The sequence below is a fragment of the Squalius cephalus genome (assembly GCF_949319135.1).
Source record: "Squalius cephalus genome assembly, chromosome: 4".
Lineage (NCBI taxonomy): Eukaryota > Metazoa > Chordata > Actinopteri > Cypriniformes > Leuciscidae > Squalius > Squalius cephalus.
In genome coordinates, this window is record NC_137125.1 from 6,014,805 (window position 1) to 6,032,873 (window position 18,069).

The 18,069-nt window shown below is 42.2% G+C and overlaps 1 protein-coding gene and 2 long non-coding RNA genes across 3 annotated transcripts in view; 2 read left to right on the plus strand and 1 right to left on the minus strand.

Annotated features, from left to right (window-relative positions):
• Nucleotides 1–334: 334 nt before the first annotated feature.
• LOC307157281 (uncharacterized protein) overlaps nucleotides 335–18,069 on the minus strand; it is a 198,580-nt gene continuing 180,845 nt past the window's right edge. The window contains exon 9 of the mRNA XM_079869159.1: nucleotides 335–475. The gene's annotated coding sequence lies outside the window, so the exon portion shown is untranslated. The remainder of the gene's footprint in view (nucleotides 476–18,069) is intronic.
• Nucleotides 4,306–12,823, plus strand: LOC307157300. Its single transcript, XR_013820921.1, has 3 exons — nucleotides 4,306–4,361; nucleotides 5,052–5,203; nucleotides 12,068–12,823. It is a non-coding gene; the product is annotated as an uncharacterized lncRNA (long non-coding RNA).
• On the plus strand, nucleotides 14,514–17,145 carry LOC307157297. Its single transcript, XR_013820918.1, has 3 exons — nucleotides 14,514–14,573; nucleotides 15,286–16,856; nucleotides 17,032–17,145. It is a non-coding gene; the product is annotated as an uncharacterized lncRNA (long non-coding RNA).

Sequence of the window (18,069 nt, forward strand, 5' to 3'; positions counted from 1 at the left end):
GGTATTATATTTATTGAAACAAAACAGAAAATCACTCATATAGTCAAATATGTGTATATATAGGGTATAACAAATCCCCATTAGAATAAACTGAAATAGAAAAAAGTGATTCTAATCAAAGGTCAAAAGGTTAAAGGTGGGGTATGTAATTCTCTTTTTTGGCCATTTTTTCAAAATTACTTAAAATCCTATTCCTAACCCACTTACAGCCACTGAGTTAGAAGCACTGAAATAAAAATTAAGCAATTCAATCATCTGTGGAACGGGCAGGACTCGAAAAACTCCAGCCAATCATTTCCAAGACCACCTAGAATCATTGGACAGTAAGTGCGTCAATCAAACTGTCATACCATCCCCCCTCCCCCCATCCATGTCCATGTTCTTTGAATGGGTGGAGTCAAAGGAAAGAAGGTAGGACCATTTGAGTTGTGTATTTTCAAAATCTGCCGGCCGTTTTGCAAATCACATACCCCACCTTTAAGGGCAATGATGTCTATTCATCATACAGCAGGTCTTCATAATCGACCTCTTGCTCCTCATCTTCTTCACCATCTCCATCCATCTCCTTGACTGTTTCCTCCAGCAAGTCAGTGAGTGAAGTGGGGAGGATAGGTCCACAAGACCACACTGGTTCCAGGGTACCCTCTTCAGTCTTTTCCCAGCCTTGGCCAGGATCATGGGGCTTGGGACACCAGAATATCGGTGTGGCTGCTCTCTTGTAGATGGCCAAACGGTGGTTGACACGGTTGTTGTGTGGGACCAGGTTGTCTCTGCAGGGCGGGAGCCGGGACAAATCCACCTTGAATCTGGTGGTAAGCGTCTTATCCTCTCCAGTCATTTTTTTCAGCATGATGCTGCGCACGTTGTTCACAGATTGTTCGCGGGCCTGGCCATACATTACACATGTAAATGCCTCGATGTCCTCCACCACATCTGGCTCCATAGACCACTGATCACCAAGTTTTCTGAGGACATAAATAATTATAGTATTGCAAAGTCACAATCTGTCAATACCCATGTTAAGCATTAATTGCCATTACATGCTACAGAATATCGGACTAAAAATACTCACTTGAAGGCTGCATGGTACTTTGGATTACTCTGCAGCTTTTTCAGAGGCCGAACCTTCCCTTTACCTCTAAAGGTACTTGTAACGTCTCTCCTGTGAAGACGTATAGGCCGAGTATTGTTGTGCAGTAGTCTGCCCCCTTACATTCTGCCAGTTCACTGACATTTAGGATCCACCTGTGCTTTCCGGTCTCAACGTCGACGTAGATGGTCAGCGGGATGGATTGGGCGTGGTTTAGGAGGATGAAGAAAATGTCTATGTCTGAGTCCTCACCACAACCACCTTGTGCCCCAGTTGAGCGGCATACAGCAGGTACAGAACAACCCGGGTCTCAGTCTCTTCCTGGGTTGACTCCAGCTGAGGTATCTCACATGTGGTCACCTGAAACAAGTTATTGAGTGAGGTGTGATAGTATATAGTAAGACAAAATTTTATCAGTTTCTCATGTATAACTGGGCTTGGCTAAATATTTTCCAAAAGTTTCTAATAAAGAAGAATAGTGCGAAAGACTGTCAAAATACTCACATTGCCGCCCGATGACTCCAACTGATATGCTTTGCCTTCAACGACTACCACTGCTGTTCCACATTTCTCCAGCCGTGATGCTAACAAGGAAGCTGAGTGTTTTCAAACTCTTCCTGGCAAATGATGAGAACAAGACACAACTCTGTAAACTGCTACTTGAGGTGTGGGGCAGCAAAACATCTGGATCACGGCTGGAGAAATGTGGAACAGCAGTGGCAGTCGCCCGATGGACTGTCTGATCCACCCTGGCCGTCCGATGGACTGTCTGATCCACCCTCCCAGCAAACACATTTACGTTGTGGCAACGTCTCTGGCACGTTGCATTTCTGCTATGGCAACGTCGCTGTCTACGTGCTCGCAACATTGTAACAACGTAGAAATGTAAGACGTGACAGGGCTGTAGCAACGTTGTTACGCGACATTCAGCAACTGAGAGACGACGTTCTGACAATATTTTTAGATGGTGCATTTTGTTAGATAAATATATACTTTATCGTTTATATTGTTTATCTATATTATTATTTAATGGGGCTATCAACACCTGCAAGTGTAGCCAACACTTTGAAGAGTAAAAATGACAGAAGGTTTTGTTAATTCAACTTTATTAAAACTGCATATAATCAAATTGCACTTCCAAAAGTCATAGGCTACATTTGTGAAAATAAATAAATAAATAAATGAATATACACATTTAGGCTATTTTAAGTATGATAAATAAAACATAAAAAGCAAAGGCAGATCAGAACATTTAATGAACAAAACCGGGTCTGTATGGCAGACAGTAGCCGAAAGCAGGTGTCACTGGGGAAACAAATCCAGAGGAGCATAAACGAATGAGACTAAATAGCGGAAAGATCAAACGAAAAACTAAACCGTGCGAGCGATGCAACATTAATCAAATTAGAAATTAAAGTTGTAGTTGATAGGTCTAAACGCAATACTCACATCACGTATCCTTGCTCGATGATGAATGAGAACACAATGAGCCCAACAACAGGTGATTGGAATTTAAAAGGCTGATTTTCCCGCTTCAGGACAGTGACGAGTACATTATGTAGTCCAGTGGTTGTCCAGACACCCTAGGCACAACCTTAAGCAATGGCCCTGAACGGTGGTTCAATGTCAACATTGTGACAACGCTGTAACAACCTTCACCACACAACGTAGTTATAGCAACCTTTTGGCCATGTTGTTAAAACGTTGTTAGAAGGTTGGCTACGTTGCGCCAACGTTCTGTGTTTGCTGGGCTGGCCACCTGATAACTGGTCTGTCTCGTTCCTGTCTTGTTTTTGATGTCTCTCATTGGGAACACCAGGTGGCGTCCCCTTTGAGGGGGGGGGGGGGTAATGTCAGGGTTCTGTCACCTCTGTTTGTTTTGTATCTGGTTTGGTGACCGAGCTCTGACATTCCCTGTTTGTCATGTGTTTGTGTCTAGTCTGGTTTGTTGTGAGCACATGGCTTGTCTTGTATTCCTTGTGCCATGTGCTCTCCTGTCAATTGTCTGGCCCCTCCCATTTTGTTACCTGATTATTGATTAATTTGCCCAACCTGCCTTGTTCGTTACCCTCTTTGTTTGCTTCCTATTTAGTTTCCCTGTGTTTGCAGTCCTGTGCTGGTTCGTTGTCCATGTTCCCTTGTGTTCCTGTTCCCACCTGAGACCTGTCTCGTTTTCCCCCCACAGGGAGTTTTGTTTGTAGTTTTGGTTTTTGTTTTATTTACTTAATAAACATATTTTTCTGCACTTGAGTCCTCGCTTCAATTATCCATTCCGTGACAGATCCTGGCCAAGGCTGGGAAAAAACTGAAAAGGGGGTACCCTGGAACCAGTGTGGTCTTGTGGACCTATCCTCCCCACTTCACTCACTGACTTGCTAGAAGAAACAGTCGAGGAGATGGATGGAAATGGTGAAGAAGACGAGGAGCAAGAGGTCGATTATGAAGACCTGCTGTATGATGAATAGACATCATTGCCCTTGACCTTTTGGCCTTTGATTAGAATCACTTTTTTCTATTTCAGTTTATTCTAATGGGGATTTGTTATACCCTATATATATACACACATATTTGACTATATGAGTGATTTTCTGTTTTGTTTCAATAAATATAATACCAACATAACGGTTTGAATAGTAACTCCTCATTATGGGAGATGTTCATTTGGACCAACATGTGACAATATTTCAAGTAGGGATCATCAACATTTACTTATTAGACATCATAAAGACTATAAAAATACAAAAGTTAGAAAACATATATCAATAGGGTCCATAGGGACCATATCTATCAATTCCTCATGCAAAGACGAAGAGAAAATGGGGTGGATCGTGTCTGTAGGATGTATTGTTCAGATTCTATGTAGATTTAAAGTTTTCATTTTTCACAGCCGAAAATCAAGCAGGACACAAAAGATGATATAAAAAATCACATATGGGACAATAATTTGCGTGGGGAACATCAAAATTCCTTTACTAGACACCTTAAGGATTACAAAAAACTAGGTTAAAAAAATATACCTTTCGGGTGCAGGTGAACCCCCCCTTCCTACCCTACTATTTATAATATGACGATCAAGATACTTGACTTTATTTATGATTGAGAATATCACAAATCAGCAATTTATTCTTTGAATGAATCCTTTATCTTATCATTTGAATGTGTTTTCTGTATGTGAATTTCTATTTAATGTTAACGGGACTTTTATTTTGGTGGGGCGACATGATGTCATAAGGCTGCGCCGCTCCTGCATCTGTGACTCTGCTGAAGAAAGGTTTGTGCTTTTAATCATCTAAAGTGTTTAAATCAATACAACCCGTCAGTACAATTATATAGAGAACTTTGAAATGAATTATTTTTAATGTAAAATTATAATGTATCTAATAAAATTAATGAACCGTTTTCAGTGAAGCACATCCACAAATGAGTAACAGTAAAGGTTCCTAAACTCCCTATATTGTGAATTAGGTCATCATAAACGCGCTGTTTGCTCTCTGGCAAGTTATGATAGAGAAAGAGATTTTCAAAACCAATTGAGATTCAATTGAATCAAATAATGTAGAGTTTGGAAGCACTTGATTCACAGCATGTAAATGCAACAAGAACAACAACACACACATGTGGAATGACAACTTCTACAAATCAACTCACAATGTTTTCATGACAGTGTAATCCATTAAATATAGTAAACAAATCAATACATACATGTGAATTATAAATGCCTAAATATGAATTGCTTGTATATTCTCTGTTCCTTTAATTTGTAGTGCTAGTTTTGAGTAGAAATGTCAAATCTGATTCATTTCCGCGAAACGGTTCTTTTGGACAGTTCGTTTCAAAAACCGATTAATCGGTTCCTTACGTCATCAAGAAATGATGGCAGTAGATCTGATTGAGATGCTCTCAGAGATTTAGTTTTGAGTGTTTTTCTTTCTGTTAACTATTCTCCTCTTAAACAGGACAGAGTGTCCAAACACACAGAAAAACTCCTGGTGAAGCGACTGAGATCCACGTGACACACTATTATAAAGATGGCGTTTATTAAAGAGGAGAGTGAAGACGTGAAGATTGGAGAAACATTCAGAGTCAAACATGAAGATACTGAGACACAGACAGGTTGGTTTCATTCTCAAAGTTGAACTCAGTCGTTTGATCTTTATTGAAATGTCTTGCTCTACAGAAATAAATGATATTTTTGAAGTGTCCTAATTAAAGTGGTTTTATTTTTATTTTATTTGAGCCGGTCGCCTCATGTGGACAGAAGAACGACATGATAGCCAGTTATATCTTTTGATAGCTTTATTTTCCTGCACACCAGTACAGTAACAAGTCAAGTCAGCTTTATTTATATAGTACTTTATACAACAGAAATAGTTTCAAAGCAGCTTCACCTTAACCCTCGGGGGTCTGGGCGCACACCGGATGAGAACCGCAGGCTGAACATTGAAGGTAGACATGTTCATGTTTGATCGACTGGTGTCGATTATACTGTACATCAGGCTCAATGATGACTCCACTACAGGACCTTGGACGATTGAGAGTGCTGCTTTCACCACTTGGTTGAGGGCTGGATACCTCCCTGTTTTCATCACCACTCCCCCACATTTCTCCCTGCTTGTAAGTGGCCAGACCGGGATCCACATTGTACTTGATGGATGTGCATCACCTCAGTAGACCTCAGGTGTTCCTCCACAACCTTCTCCAGATCTTCATGGTAGTAGCTCACCAGCAGTCTTGTTGCTGTTACTGGTGGGCTCATCTATGTTAGTAGAAAATGATCTCTTCCTCAGGTTGTTAAACATTCTCTCTGAAAAGGTCGTTCCCAAGCCAAAGATTATCTTGTATGTTGCAGTTGTGTGTGATTAATTAAATTAATTCCCTATTATCACTGTAAAGCTGCTTTGAAACAGTCTGAATTGTTAAAAGCGCTATATAAATGACGGTTATATATATATATATATACAGTTGCAATCAGAAATATTCAACCCCCTCTCCTCAAAATACATTATAGTGATGTCGATGAACGACAATGACAATAAATGACAAAAAAACTCAAACAACAAAAAATATTTATTGATGCATGTTTGAGTTATTTTGACAACAGAAATTTATTTAAAGGAGCATTTCACCCATGGGAACATTGATCTTTATTTAAAGTGGGTCATATATGTAGTCGAAATGTAAAATAAATTTTGAATTTGGTGCCTTCTTGACCGAGGAAAGAAAGAAAGTAACTTCAGGACGCATTTGTATGAAAGACAACAACTCCCACAATGCACCACATTGCACAGCTGCGCAAGCCACTCCCACTAATCCAGAACAGCATATGAATCACTAATCCGTCTATAAGGCTAGCTACCACCGGAGCTTGAAATTCATTTCACACAAAATGTCTAACGTTAGTTAGTTGGCGAACTCATTAGTGAATTACTCCTCATTTGTATTTCTTTCGAAGTGGTGAATTATTGCATGGTAACGTTACCGGGATGTTCAGTCAGATGCGGTGCAGATTGGCATCGTTTAAATTCTTTGCAGCAGACGGACTCTATCTCCGTGTTCGTAGTTGCATAGTGAGATCACCGGCGCCACCAGTCCGCCCCCAGCTCGAGCCAGTCCGGGCTTCTCGTCCGCGACAGGCAGGTCTTCTGCCTCGGCTGCTCTTCGCTATGCGGCTTGTAAAGGTAGCCACAAACACCTGATTCGAGCATCAGACTTCCGAAATCCTCTTCTTCTACATCATATTGAGTAACGTTACCCTCCGCTATTGTCATATCTTCACATCTGTCTCCACATATCTTCACATCTGTCTCCACAGTGCCTGTTAGCTTAGCTTCCAAACAAGATGGAGGATATTGCTTTTAGTTTCAGAAAGTGAAGTCCCACCCACTGATCTGTAATAGGCCTGTAGCGTGAGCGGGTCCCGCCCCCTGGAATAATGAGGAGCTAGTGTTTGTAGTCTCTACACTTTTCAATGAAATGTGACTTCCTGCTTATTATGACGCAAAATTATGATTTTTACGTCATAATAAGCAGGAAGTAAAACACTTAAATCCTTATTTCTCCCATCTCAGGGAAAAATTAATGAAAAATCCACGTTTATTATAATATATGACTGGGTTTCTAACAATACAAAGCTTAATGCAAATGGGTGAAGTGTCCCTTTAACTTTGAAGTTCAAATGAAACATTTAACTTTTAACACATGCATGTGCAGTATTATTCAACTCAGCTTCAGTACGTTGTGGAGCATCTTTTAGCTTTTATAATTTCTAACAAATGTTTTCGGTAAGTTTTCTTACACCTCTCGATCGGAATCTTTTGCCTTTTGCTCAGTGATGTTTGATGGCTTCCGTGCTGCAACTGCCTTCTTTAAATCCCACCAAAGATTTTCAATTGGATTTTAATCTGGTGACTGAGAAGGCCATTCTTGGACGTTCCTGGATCTTTTACTAAACCAAGCTTTGGTTGACTTGGAGGTGTGCTTGGGATCATAGTCTTGCTGGAAATTCCAATGATCACCAAGGTTTAATTTGTCAACAGAAGGCATCACGTTCCTCTTTAAAATGGCCTGGTATTTCTGGGAATCCACAATGCCAGGTACACCATCAATATTGCCAGTTCCTGCCACAGAAAAACAGCCCGACGTCATCAGTGACCCACCTCCATGCTTGACTGTGGGGATGATATTCTTCTGGTCATAAGCCTTTCGCATGCCAGACATGCCGCTGGCCCAAACAGTTCCAGTTTGGTTTAGTCAGTCCATAGAACTGTCTCCCAAAACTCTGTAGTCTTATCCAAATTCCTCCTGGCATATTTTAGTCGACTTCAAAGCTGAAGCAAATGAAGGATCATTATAGAGTTCCCAAAGGCTTAATTATGTTCCAACTCCACTTTAGGCCATACAAACTTTCAGAAAGCTTTAAACAACAATATTATATATATATGGGTTGAATAACTGTGACATGGCTATCTTTGCAAGATATTCTGTTTCACACAAAAACTACATCATGCCTTTTCTGTGCTGATTTTATTTATCCCCTACTTGAACTGCCACCTTGCCATGGTGGAGGGGTTTGAGCACCCAAACGACCCTAGGAGCTATGTTGTCTGGGGCTATATGCCCCTGGTAGGGTCTCCCAAGGCAAAACAGGTCCTAGGTGACGGGTCAGACTAAGAGCGGTTAAAAAAAAACCCTTATGATACCTATAAATTTGAGGACCGTGACGTCGCCCGGCATGGCGCAGCCGGGGCCCCACCCTGGAGTCAGGCCCGGGGTTGGGGCTCATATGCGAGCGCCTGGTGGTTTGGATCTTCACCACTCTGGAGTTGCTCATGGTAAGAGGCGGCGGGCTGGTGTGGGTTTGCTTATAGCCCCCCAGCTCAGCCGCCAACAGTGACACCTGGAGGGGCGTGATTGGGAGGAACGGCCCACCTGATCTGAACCCGAGTGGTGTTCTGTTATTGGACTTCTGTGCTAGTAACAGTTTGTCCATAACGAACACCATGTTCAAGCATAAGGGTGTCCATCAGTGCACATGGCACCAGGACACCCTAAGCCGGAGGTCGATGATCGACTTTGTGGTTGTTTCATCTGACCACCGGCCGTATGTCTTGGACACTCGGGTGAAGAGAGGGGCGGAGCTGTCAACTGATCACCACCTGGTGGTGAGTTGGATCCGATGGCAGGGGAGGAAGCTGGACAGACTCGGCAGACCCAAACGTACTGTGAGGGTCTGTTGGGAACGTTTGGCCAAATCCCCTGTCAGAGAGATCATCAACTTCCACCTCCAGCAGAGCTTCGACCAGATCCCGAGGTAGTCTGGAGATATTGAGTCCGAGTGGACCATGTTCTCCACCTCCATTGTCAACGCTAAGGTCTCCGCTGCAGTCAAGGCGGCAATCCCCAAACCCGGTGGTGGACACCAAAAGTAAGGGATGCCATCAAATTGAAGAAGGAAGTCCTATCAGGCCTGGCTGGCTTGTGGGACTCCTGAGGCAGCTGACGGGTACCGACAGGCCAAGCGGACTGCAGCCCGGGTGGTTGTGGAGGCAAAAACTCGGGCCTGGGAGGAGTTTGGTGAGGCCATGGAGAAGGACTATCGGTCGGCCTCGAAGAGATTCTGGCAAACCGTCCGTCGCCTCAGGAGGGGGAAGCAGTGCCCTACCAATGCTGTTGACCTCGACTGGGGATGTCATCAGACGGTGGAAGGAATACTTCGAGGATCTCCTCAATCCCACCATCATGTCTTCCATTGAGGAAGCAGAGGCTGAGGGCTCGGAGGTGGACTCGTCCATCACCCAGGCTGAAGTCACGAGGTAGTCAAGAAACTCCTCGGTGGCGGATGAGATCCGCCCCAAATACCTCAAGTCTCTGGGTGTTGTGGGGCTGTCTTGGCTGACACGCCTCTGCAGCATCGCGTGGCGGTCGGGAACAGTACCTTTGGACTGGCAGACCGGGGTGGTGGTCCCTCTTTTTAAGAAGGGGGACCAGAGGGTGTGCTCCATCTATAGGGGGATCACACTTCTCAGCCTCCCAGGGAAAGTCTATGCCAGGGTACTGGAGAGGAGAATACGGCCGATAGTAGAACCTCGGATTCAGGAGGAACAGTGCAGTTTTCGTCCCGGTCGTGGAACACTGGACCAGATCTATTCCCTCTCCAGGGTGCTGGAGGGTTCATGGGAGTTTGCCCAACCAATCCACATGTGCTTTGTGGATTTGGAGAAGGTCCCTGTACGACCGGAGCAGGAGCTTGGTTCGCATTGCCGGCAGTAAGTCAGACTTGTTCCCGGTGCATGTTGGACTCCGGCAGGGCTGCCCTTTGTCGCCGGTTGTGTTGATAATTTTTATGGACAGAATTTCTAGGCGCAGCCAGGGGCCGGAGGGTGTCAGGTTTGGGGACCACATGATCTCATCTCTGCTCTTTGCAGATGATGTTGTCGTGCTGACCCCATCGGACCAGGACCTTCAACATGCACTGGGACGGTTTGCAGCCGAGTTTGAAGCGGCTGGGATGAGAATCAGCGCCTCCAAATCCGAGGCCATGGTTCTCAGTCGGAAAAGGGTGGCTTGCCCGCTTCAGGTTGGTGGAGAGTTCCTGCCTCAAGTGGAGGAGTTCAAGTATCTTGGGGTCTTGTTCACGAGTGAGGGAAGGATGGAACGGGAGATTGACAGACGGATCGGTGCAGCTTCTGCAGTAATGCGGTCGATGTACCAGTCTGTCGTGGTGCGGCGAAGCTCTCGATTTACCGGTAAAATTCCTACTCTCACCTATGGTCATGAGCTGTGGGTCATGACCGAAAGGACGAGATCCTGGATACAGGCGGCCAAAATTAGCTTTCTCCGCAGGGTGGCTGGGTGATCCCTTGGAGATAGGGTGAGAGCTGCTGCTCCTCCACATCGAGAGGGGTCAGCTGAGGTGGCTCGGGCATCTTTTCCGGATGCCTCCTGGACGCCTTCCCGGGAAGGCCCTGGGAAAGACCTAGGACACGCTGGGAACACGGCTGGCCTGGGAACACCTCGTTGTCCCCCCGGAAGAGCTGGAGGAAGTGTCTAGGGAGAGGGAAGTCTGGGCATCCCTGCTTCGACTGCTGCCCCCACGACCCGGCCCCAGATAAGCGGAAGAAGATGGATGGATGGATTTTATTTATCAACTCATCAAGAAATCATCCAATGCAGAATCTTGCTCTTTGAAAAAACTTTAATTGATAAATCCTTAAAATCTTTAGGGGGTTGAATATTTCTGATTGCAACTGTATATATGAAAAAATTTGCAGTTTCTTGTTGTTACGCCCTTATTAGGGAGCAACAATGAAGGAGGAGGAAACGTTTACGGCGGGTACAATACTCTTTTTATTTACACATTCTTTATAACAAAGACTGTCTCTCAAGTTCTCGCAATACGCCGCAATGCCGATCAACATCTCGGTCCTGGCCAAGGATCGATGTGACAGAATGGAACGCTCACTAAGGACACCAAACAGGAAGCTTTTATTGACAGGCACACCGGTGCACCCAATCCACCTGATTACCTCAGCTCCGCAGTGCACCTGTAGGAGGAGCAAAACACACCCAGACACGGCAAAGACGACAATACAAAGTATACAGCCGTGACACTTGTTGAGTAAAATGAACATTTTTGATTATATGGTTTCCATTGCAGGTTTGGTCTTAAATATCATATAAGGTGGTATTAAAAAGGTCTTAAAAAGTCTTACATTTAACTTGTTTATATCTCTAGACACCCAGATAACATTACATTTGCTAAAATCTAACACCTTAGTCATCCCATCATTTATATCATTATTAATATAACCGGACAAAACTTCACTACTCTAAGTTAGCAGTGTAAAACTGAGTATTGTTGCCATAACAGTGAATGACAATGTCCCTTAGGGGAAGCATAAACAATGAGAAAAGCAGAGGACCTAATACTGAGCCTTGTGGCACGCCATACTTGTGTTTGATGAGACATCTTTTAATATACAAGTAGTAGAAATCTGACAGATTGGACCTAAACCATGTTAATTCTTGTCCACGTGCCAACATAATTATCAATCTATCAGAGAACGTTGTGGTCTCTGTTGTCAAAAGATCTAATTAACTTTAGTATCTTTAGTTTATGTGCTACAATGGGGCTTAAATTCTGACTGGAATATTGTTTTTCTGCAAAACTGAGCATAGTTGAGAGGACAATATTTTATTCTAACATTTTGGGATTGATCTATAATAAACCAATTATTCTGGGTGAAGTGATAAGGGGTTTGATAACTTCCAGCTTTCATGGTCTACAGCTTTTTTATGTTCTAATGAAAGTGAACAGTTAATATTGAGAAGAGATTGTGAGATTACTCTTTCAGTAGCTTAGTGTATATCGGATCTAGCATACAAGTTGTTGGTTTTTATCTTGGTTCTTTGTTGTGGTTTTGATTTCTGTTGCTTTGTGCCATTAAACGGGAGTTAATTTTTTTTTTTTCATTTTAGACAAGATGGCGCTCAAAGAGGAGAGTCAACAACTGAATGAAACTGAAGAGGAAAATCAATTTGAGAAACATCATGATTTAATGACTGGAGAGAAGATTTTCACGTGCCGTCAGTGTGGAAAAAGTTTCACTCAAAAACAAAGCCTTGAAGTTCACACGAGAATCCACACTGGAGAGAAGCCTTACCATTGCAATCAGTGCGGAAAGAGTTTTAAACATAAAAAAAATCTTGATTGCCACAAGAGAATCCACACTGGAGAGAACCTGTTCACATGTGATCAGTGTGGAAAGAGCTTCACAATAGAGCAAAACCTTAGGTGTCACATGAACAGTCACACTGGAGAGAAACCGTTCACATGTCATCAGTGTGGAAAGAGTTTCGCTCATATCAGTAACCTCTGCGTTCACATGAGAGTTCACACTGGAGTGAAGCCTTACACATGCCAACAGTGTGGGAAGAGCTTCTCACAAAAAGGAAATCTTGAGACTCACATGAAAATTCACACAGGAGAAAAGACATTCATCTGCCAACAGTGTGGAAAGAGTTTCACAACAGAACAAAACTTTAGGTATCACATGAGAATCCACACTGGAGAAAAGCCTTTCATCTGCCAACAGTGTCGAAAGAGCTTCACAACAGAACAAAACCTTAGATGTCACATGAACAGTCACACTGGAGAGAAACCATTCACATGTCATCAGTGTGGAAAGAGTTTTACGTATAACACTAGCCTCTGCGTTCACATGAGACTTCACACTGGAGAGAAGCCTTCTCTCCAGTGTGGCAAAAAACATAGGCAAAAAAAATAGATTTTTCATCCAGTGGTCAGTTTTGAGATTTTGGGCTAGTTTACTCCTTCAATATGTGTTCTTTCAAACTGCTATAAAGAAAACGTTGAACATATACATTAAGATGTGTATTTTATGACATTTTGTTTACTTGCGGCAGTAAGTTTCTCTCGAATTTACCAGGAAGGTAGCATTCCAACGCGACACACCGAGTTCCGTCTGTTTACTGAAGTCTGTCAAGAACAAACTTTAAGACTCACATGAGAATTCACACTGGAGAGAAGCCGTTTGCTTGTGATCAGTGTGAAAAAAGTTATAGATATAAATCACATCTTGATCTTGACATATAAAACAGTTCTCTTCTGAGTGATTCCTCATGTGAAGACTTTGGAAAGAGTTTCATATGTAGAACAAACTTTAAGACTCACATGAGAGTTCACACTGGAGAAAAGCCTTTCATCTGTCCTCAGTGTGGAAAGAGCTTCACGATTAAAGGAAACCTAAAGATTCACATGAGAGTTCACACTGGAGAGAAGCCTTACTGTGCGTTCACACCGGACGCGAATAGCGCGTCAAATCCGCGCCTGCCGCGTCTAGTTATACGCTTGACCACTTTGTGTTAATAAAAACAAATGTTTGAAGCGAAATTTACGCGCGTCAGACGCGAAAGTTTTGAAACACGTTGGCGGCCATCTTTTTTAGGTGTTTATCGAGCATTAGCATTATTCGAGAGAGTCACCGCTCGTATATGCTCTGGAGAGTAGGGGACATCGTCGCTGTACTCGGGTCCACCAGACCCTCCGGAGGGTTTCAGGAGTTTCACAATTTGCTCCAGGAGCTAGGTTTGGTGGACCTAACGGTGAGGACGCTGACGAGGACAGCGTAGGCCGTATAAGGCCTCGGCCTCGAGTGGTCGCTGCCTGACGAGCCCGCGCTGTACAGCCCGGCGCGAGGTTCACCCTCGCCCGCACCCACCTAATCTGTCATTTATTTTTGTTTTGATAATAAATGGAGCCAGCCTCCAAAAGTGAAACCTGTCCTGTGATTTTTTTTATTATAGTTTTTATACACTAAATTGTGTTTGTTGTCTTTACATTAGATTAATAATGTTTCATATAATCTACAATAGATATGGAATAAATAGCATTCAATACAAAATGAGTATCTCTCATATATTGAAATCGAGTTTTTATGTGAAAGATTTGCTTTGTTGTGCATTTCAGTGATATTGCAAAATAATTTATTGAGGCCAAACATAAAATAACATTATAAACTGTCACTTAACCACGTGACAGCAGCAAGCAGGCTCCTGATTGGTTAACGCGGTGCGAATTGACGCAGAAGTTCAGATTTTTCAACTCAGGCGGCAGAACACTGAGTGAATTTTAACCGTGAGCGGGTGGATATTTATATTAGGATAAGGACTCCGTTTTAGTTCAAATAAATAGTTGAGCACTCTGCAACCAAAAACCTAGTTTTTAAATACAAACGTTTTCCCAATCCGTTATAATATGAAGATCAAGATACTTGACTTTATTCATGATTGAGAATATCACAAATCAGCAATTTATTCTTTGAATGAATCCTTTATCTTATCATTTGAATGTGTTTTCTGTATGTGAATTTCTATTTAATGTTAACGGGACTTTTATTTTGGTGGGGCGACATGATGTCATAAGGCTGCGCCGCTCCTGCATCTGTGATTCTGCTGAAGAAAGGTTTGTGCTTTTAATCATCGAAAGTGTTTAAATCAATACAACCCGTCAGTACAATTATATAGAGAACTTTGAAATGAATTATTTTTAATGTAAAATTGTAATGTATCTAATAAAATTAATGAACCGTTTTCAGTGAAGCACATCCACAAATGAGTAACAGTAAAGGTTCCTAAACTCCCTATATTGTGAATCAGTTCATCATAAACACGCTGTTTGCTCTCTGGCAAGTTATGATAGAGAAAGAGATTTTCAAAACCAATTGAGATTCAATTGAATCAAATAATGTAGAGTTTGGAAGCACTTGATTCACAGCATGTAAATGCAACAAGAACAACAACACACACATGTGGAATGACAACTTCTACAAATCAACTGACAATGTTTTCATGACAGTGTAATCCATTAAATATAGTCTACAAATCAATACATACATGTGAATTATAAATGCCTAAATATGAATTGCTTGTATATTCTCTGTTCCTTTAATTTGTAGTGCTAGTTTTGAGTAGAAATGTCAAATCTGTGTGTTTTGAAATCTGAAAGTGTTTTTCTTTTTGTTAACTATTCTCCTCTAATTTTAAGTCCATTAACTCTCTCTCTGACTGACTCTCTTACCAGTGAACTGAACTACTGAACTAGATCTGATTGACACACACTCAGAGATTTAGTTTTGAGTGTTTTTCTTTCTGTTAACTTTTCTCCTCTTAAACAGGACAGAGTGTCCAAACACACAGAAAAACTCCTGGTGAAGCGACTGAGATCCACGTGACACACTATTATAAAGATGCCGTTTATTAAAGAGGAGAGTGAAGACGTGAAGATTGGAGAAACATTCAGAGTCAAACATGACGATACTGAGACACAAACAGGTTAGTTTCATTCTCAAAGTTGAACTCAGTCATTTGATCCTCAGTGAAATGTTCAGCTCTGCAGAAATGAATGATATTTTTGAAGAGTGTCCTAATTAAAGTGGTTTTATTTGACATGGAGCCGGTCGCCTCATGTGGACAGACAAATACTAACACTGCCTTCAACCTGAGAAGATCCGACTTTGTTCGTTATTATGACACAAGTAAAAGTAATAGAGATGTATCCTAAGCAACTGTTGTGTGTTAAACCCAATAAATGCTTCATAATTGAAACCATTAATTTCTATCACTTACGTATGCAGTGGTATGTTACAGACACATTTATTTATCATAAATAACGTTTTAGTGCAAAGCACATGGAAGCTAACCATATACAATATTCAGAGCCTCATAAAATTCAGAGGGCGAAAAACACGTTTGTTTTATGTTGTTTAGTAGGTGAAACGATAAGTTTATTATGAAGAACGACATGACAGCCAGTTATAACGTTTGAAAACTTTGTTTTCCTGAACACCAGTACAGTAACAAGTCAAGTCAGCTTTATTTATATAGTACTTTATACAACAGAAATTGTTTCAAAGCAGCTTCACCTTAACCCTCGGGGGGGGGGGGGGGGGATGAGAAGGATGAGAAGCGCAGGGTCGGGGACAACTTGAGGTATCGGACACCGGACTTTCTCAGTTTATGCAGTGCAGCAGGATTTTGAACAAGGTCGAAAGGTAGCGGGGCGCTGCGGACAGACGCAGAATGGCCGGTGTGTGAACACAAGAACCATGCAAACGATTCCTCTGCCGCTGGGCGTTGTCGGTGTTCCTGCAGATCGGATGTTTCGGCAGAGTCTGCGGTCCAAACATCTCTACTGCTGACTTCTTTCTCAACTGTAGCTGATATTTCACAGTCTGAATAGCATTGAAGGTTGACGTGTTTGTTCGTCTGGTGTCGATTATACTGTACATCAGGCTCAATGATGACTCCACTACAGGACCTTGGACGATTGAGAGTGCTGCTTTCACCACTTGGTTGAGGGCTGGATACCTCCCTGTTTTCATCACCACTCCACCACATTTCTCCCTGCTTGTAAGTGGCCAGACCGGGATCCACATTGTACTTGATGGATGTGCATCACCTCAGTAGACCTCAGGTGTTCCTCCACAACCTTCTCCAGATCTTCATGGTAGTAGCTCACCAGCAGTCTTGTTGCTGTTACTGGTGGGCTCATCTAAGTTACTAGAAAATGATCTCTTCCTCAGGTTATTAAACATTCTCTCTGAAAAGGTCCTTCCCAAGCCAAAGATAATCTTGTATGTTGCAGTTGTGATTAATTAAATTAATTCCCTATTATCACTGTAAAGCTGCTTTGAAACAGTCTGTATTGTTAAAAGCGCTATATAAATGAAGGTTTTATATAAAGCAGGTGTCACCAACCCTGCTCCTGGAGGGCTACAGTCCTGCAGATTTCAGCTCCAACCCCAATCAAACACACCTGGACCAGCTAATCAAGCTGTTCAGGGTTGCTTGATAATTACAGGCAGGTGTGTTGGAACAGGGTTGGACCTAAAGTCTGCAGGACAGTAGCCCTCCAGGAGCAGGGTTGGTGACACCTGATATAAAGTATGGTAAAATGGACTGCAATCAAATATTCAACCCCCTCTCCTCATAATACATTATAGTGATGTCGTTGAATGACAATGACAATAAATGACAAAAAAACTAAAAACAACAAAAAATATGTATTGATGCATGTTTAGTTCAAAGTTTGTTTAACTTTGAAGTTCAAATGAAACATTTATATTTTAACACATGCATGTGCAGTATTATTCAACTCAGCTTCAGTACGTTGTGGAGCATCCTTTAGCTTTTATAATTTCTAACAAATGTTTTCCGTAAGTTTTCTTACACCTCTCGATCGGAATCTTTTGCCTTTTGCTCAGTGATGTTTGATGGCTTCCGTGCTGCAACTGCCTTCTTTAAAACCCACCAAAGATTTTAAATTGGATTTGAATCTGGTGACTAAGAAGGCCATTCTAGGACGTTCCAGGATCTTTTACTAAACCAAGCTTTGGTTGACTTGGAGGTGTGCTTGGGATCATTGTCTTGCTGGAAAGTTCAATGATCACCAAGGTTGAATTTGTCAACTGAAGGCATCACATTCCTCTTTAAAATGGCCTGGTATTTCTGGGAATCCATGATGCCAAGTATACGATCAATATTGCCAGTTCCTGTCGCAGAAAAACAGCCCGACGTCATCAATGACCCACCTCCATGCTTGACCGTAGGGATGATATTCTTCTGGTCAAAAGCCTGGCCTTTCGCATGCCAGACATACCACTGGTCCAAACAGTTCCAGTTTGGTTTGGTCAGTCAAGTCAAGTCAAGTCAACTTTATTTATATAGCGCTTTTCACAATACAGATTGTATCAAAGCAGCTTCACAGTATTAAATTAAAATAGTACATCAGTGCCTGTCTCTAATGTAAAACGTCCATGCTTGGTAATGCTGATCAATAGTATTGTTGATTGGAAGGCTATTCCAGAGTTTTGGAGCTAAATGTGAAAATGCTCTCCCTCCTTTGGTGGATCTGGATATCCTAGGTATGACCAAAAGCCTCGATTTTAGTGATCTTAAAG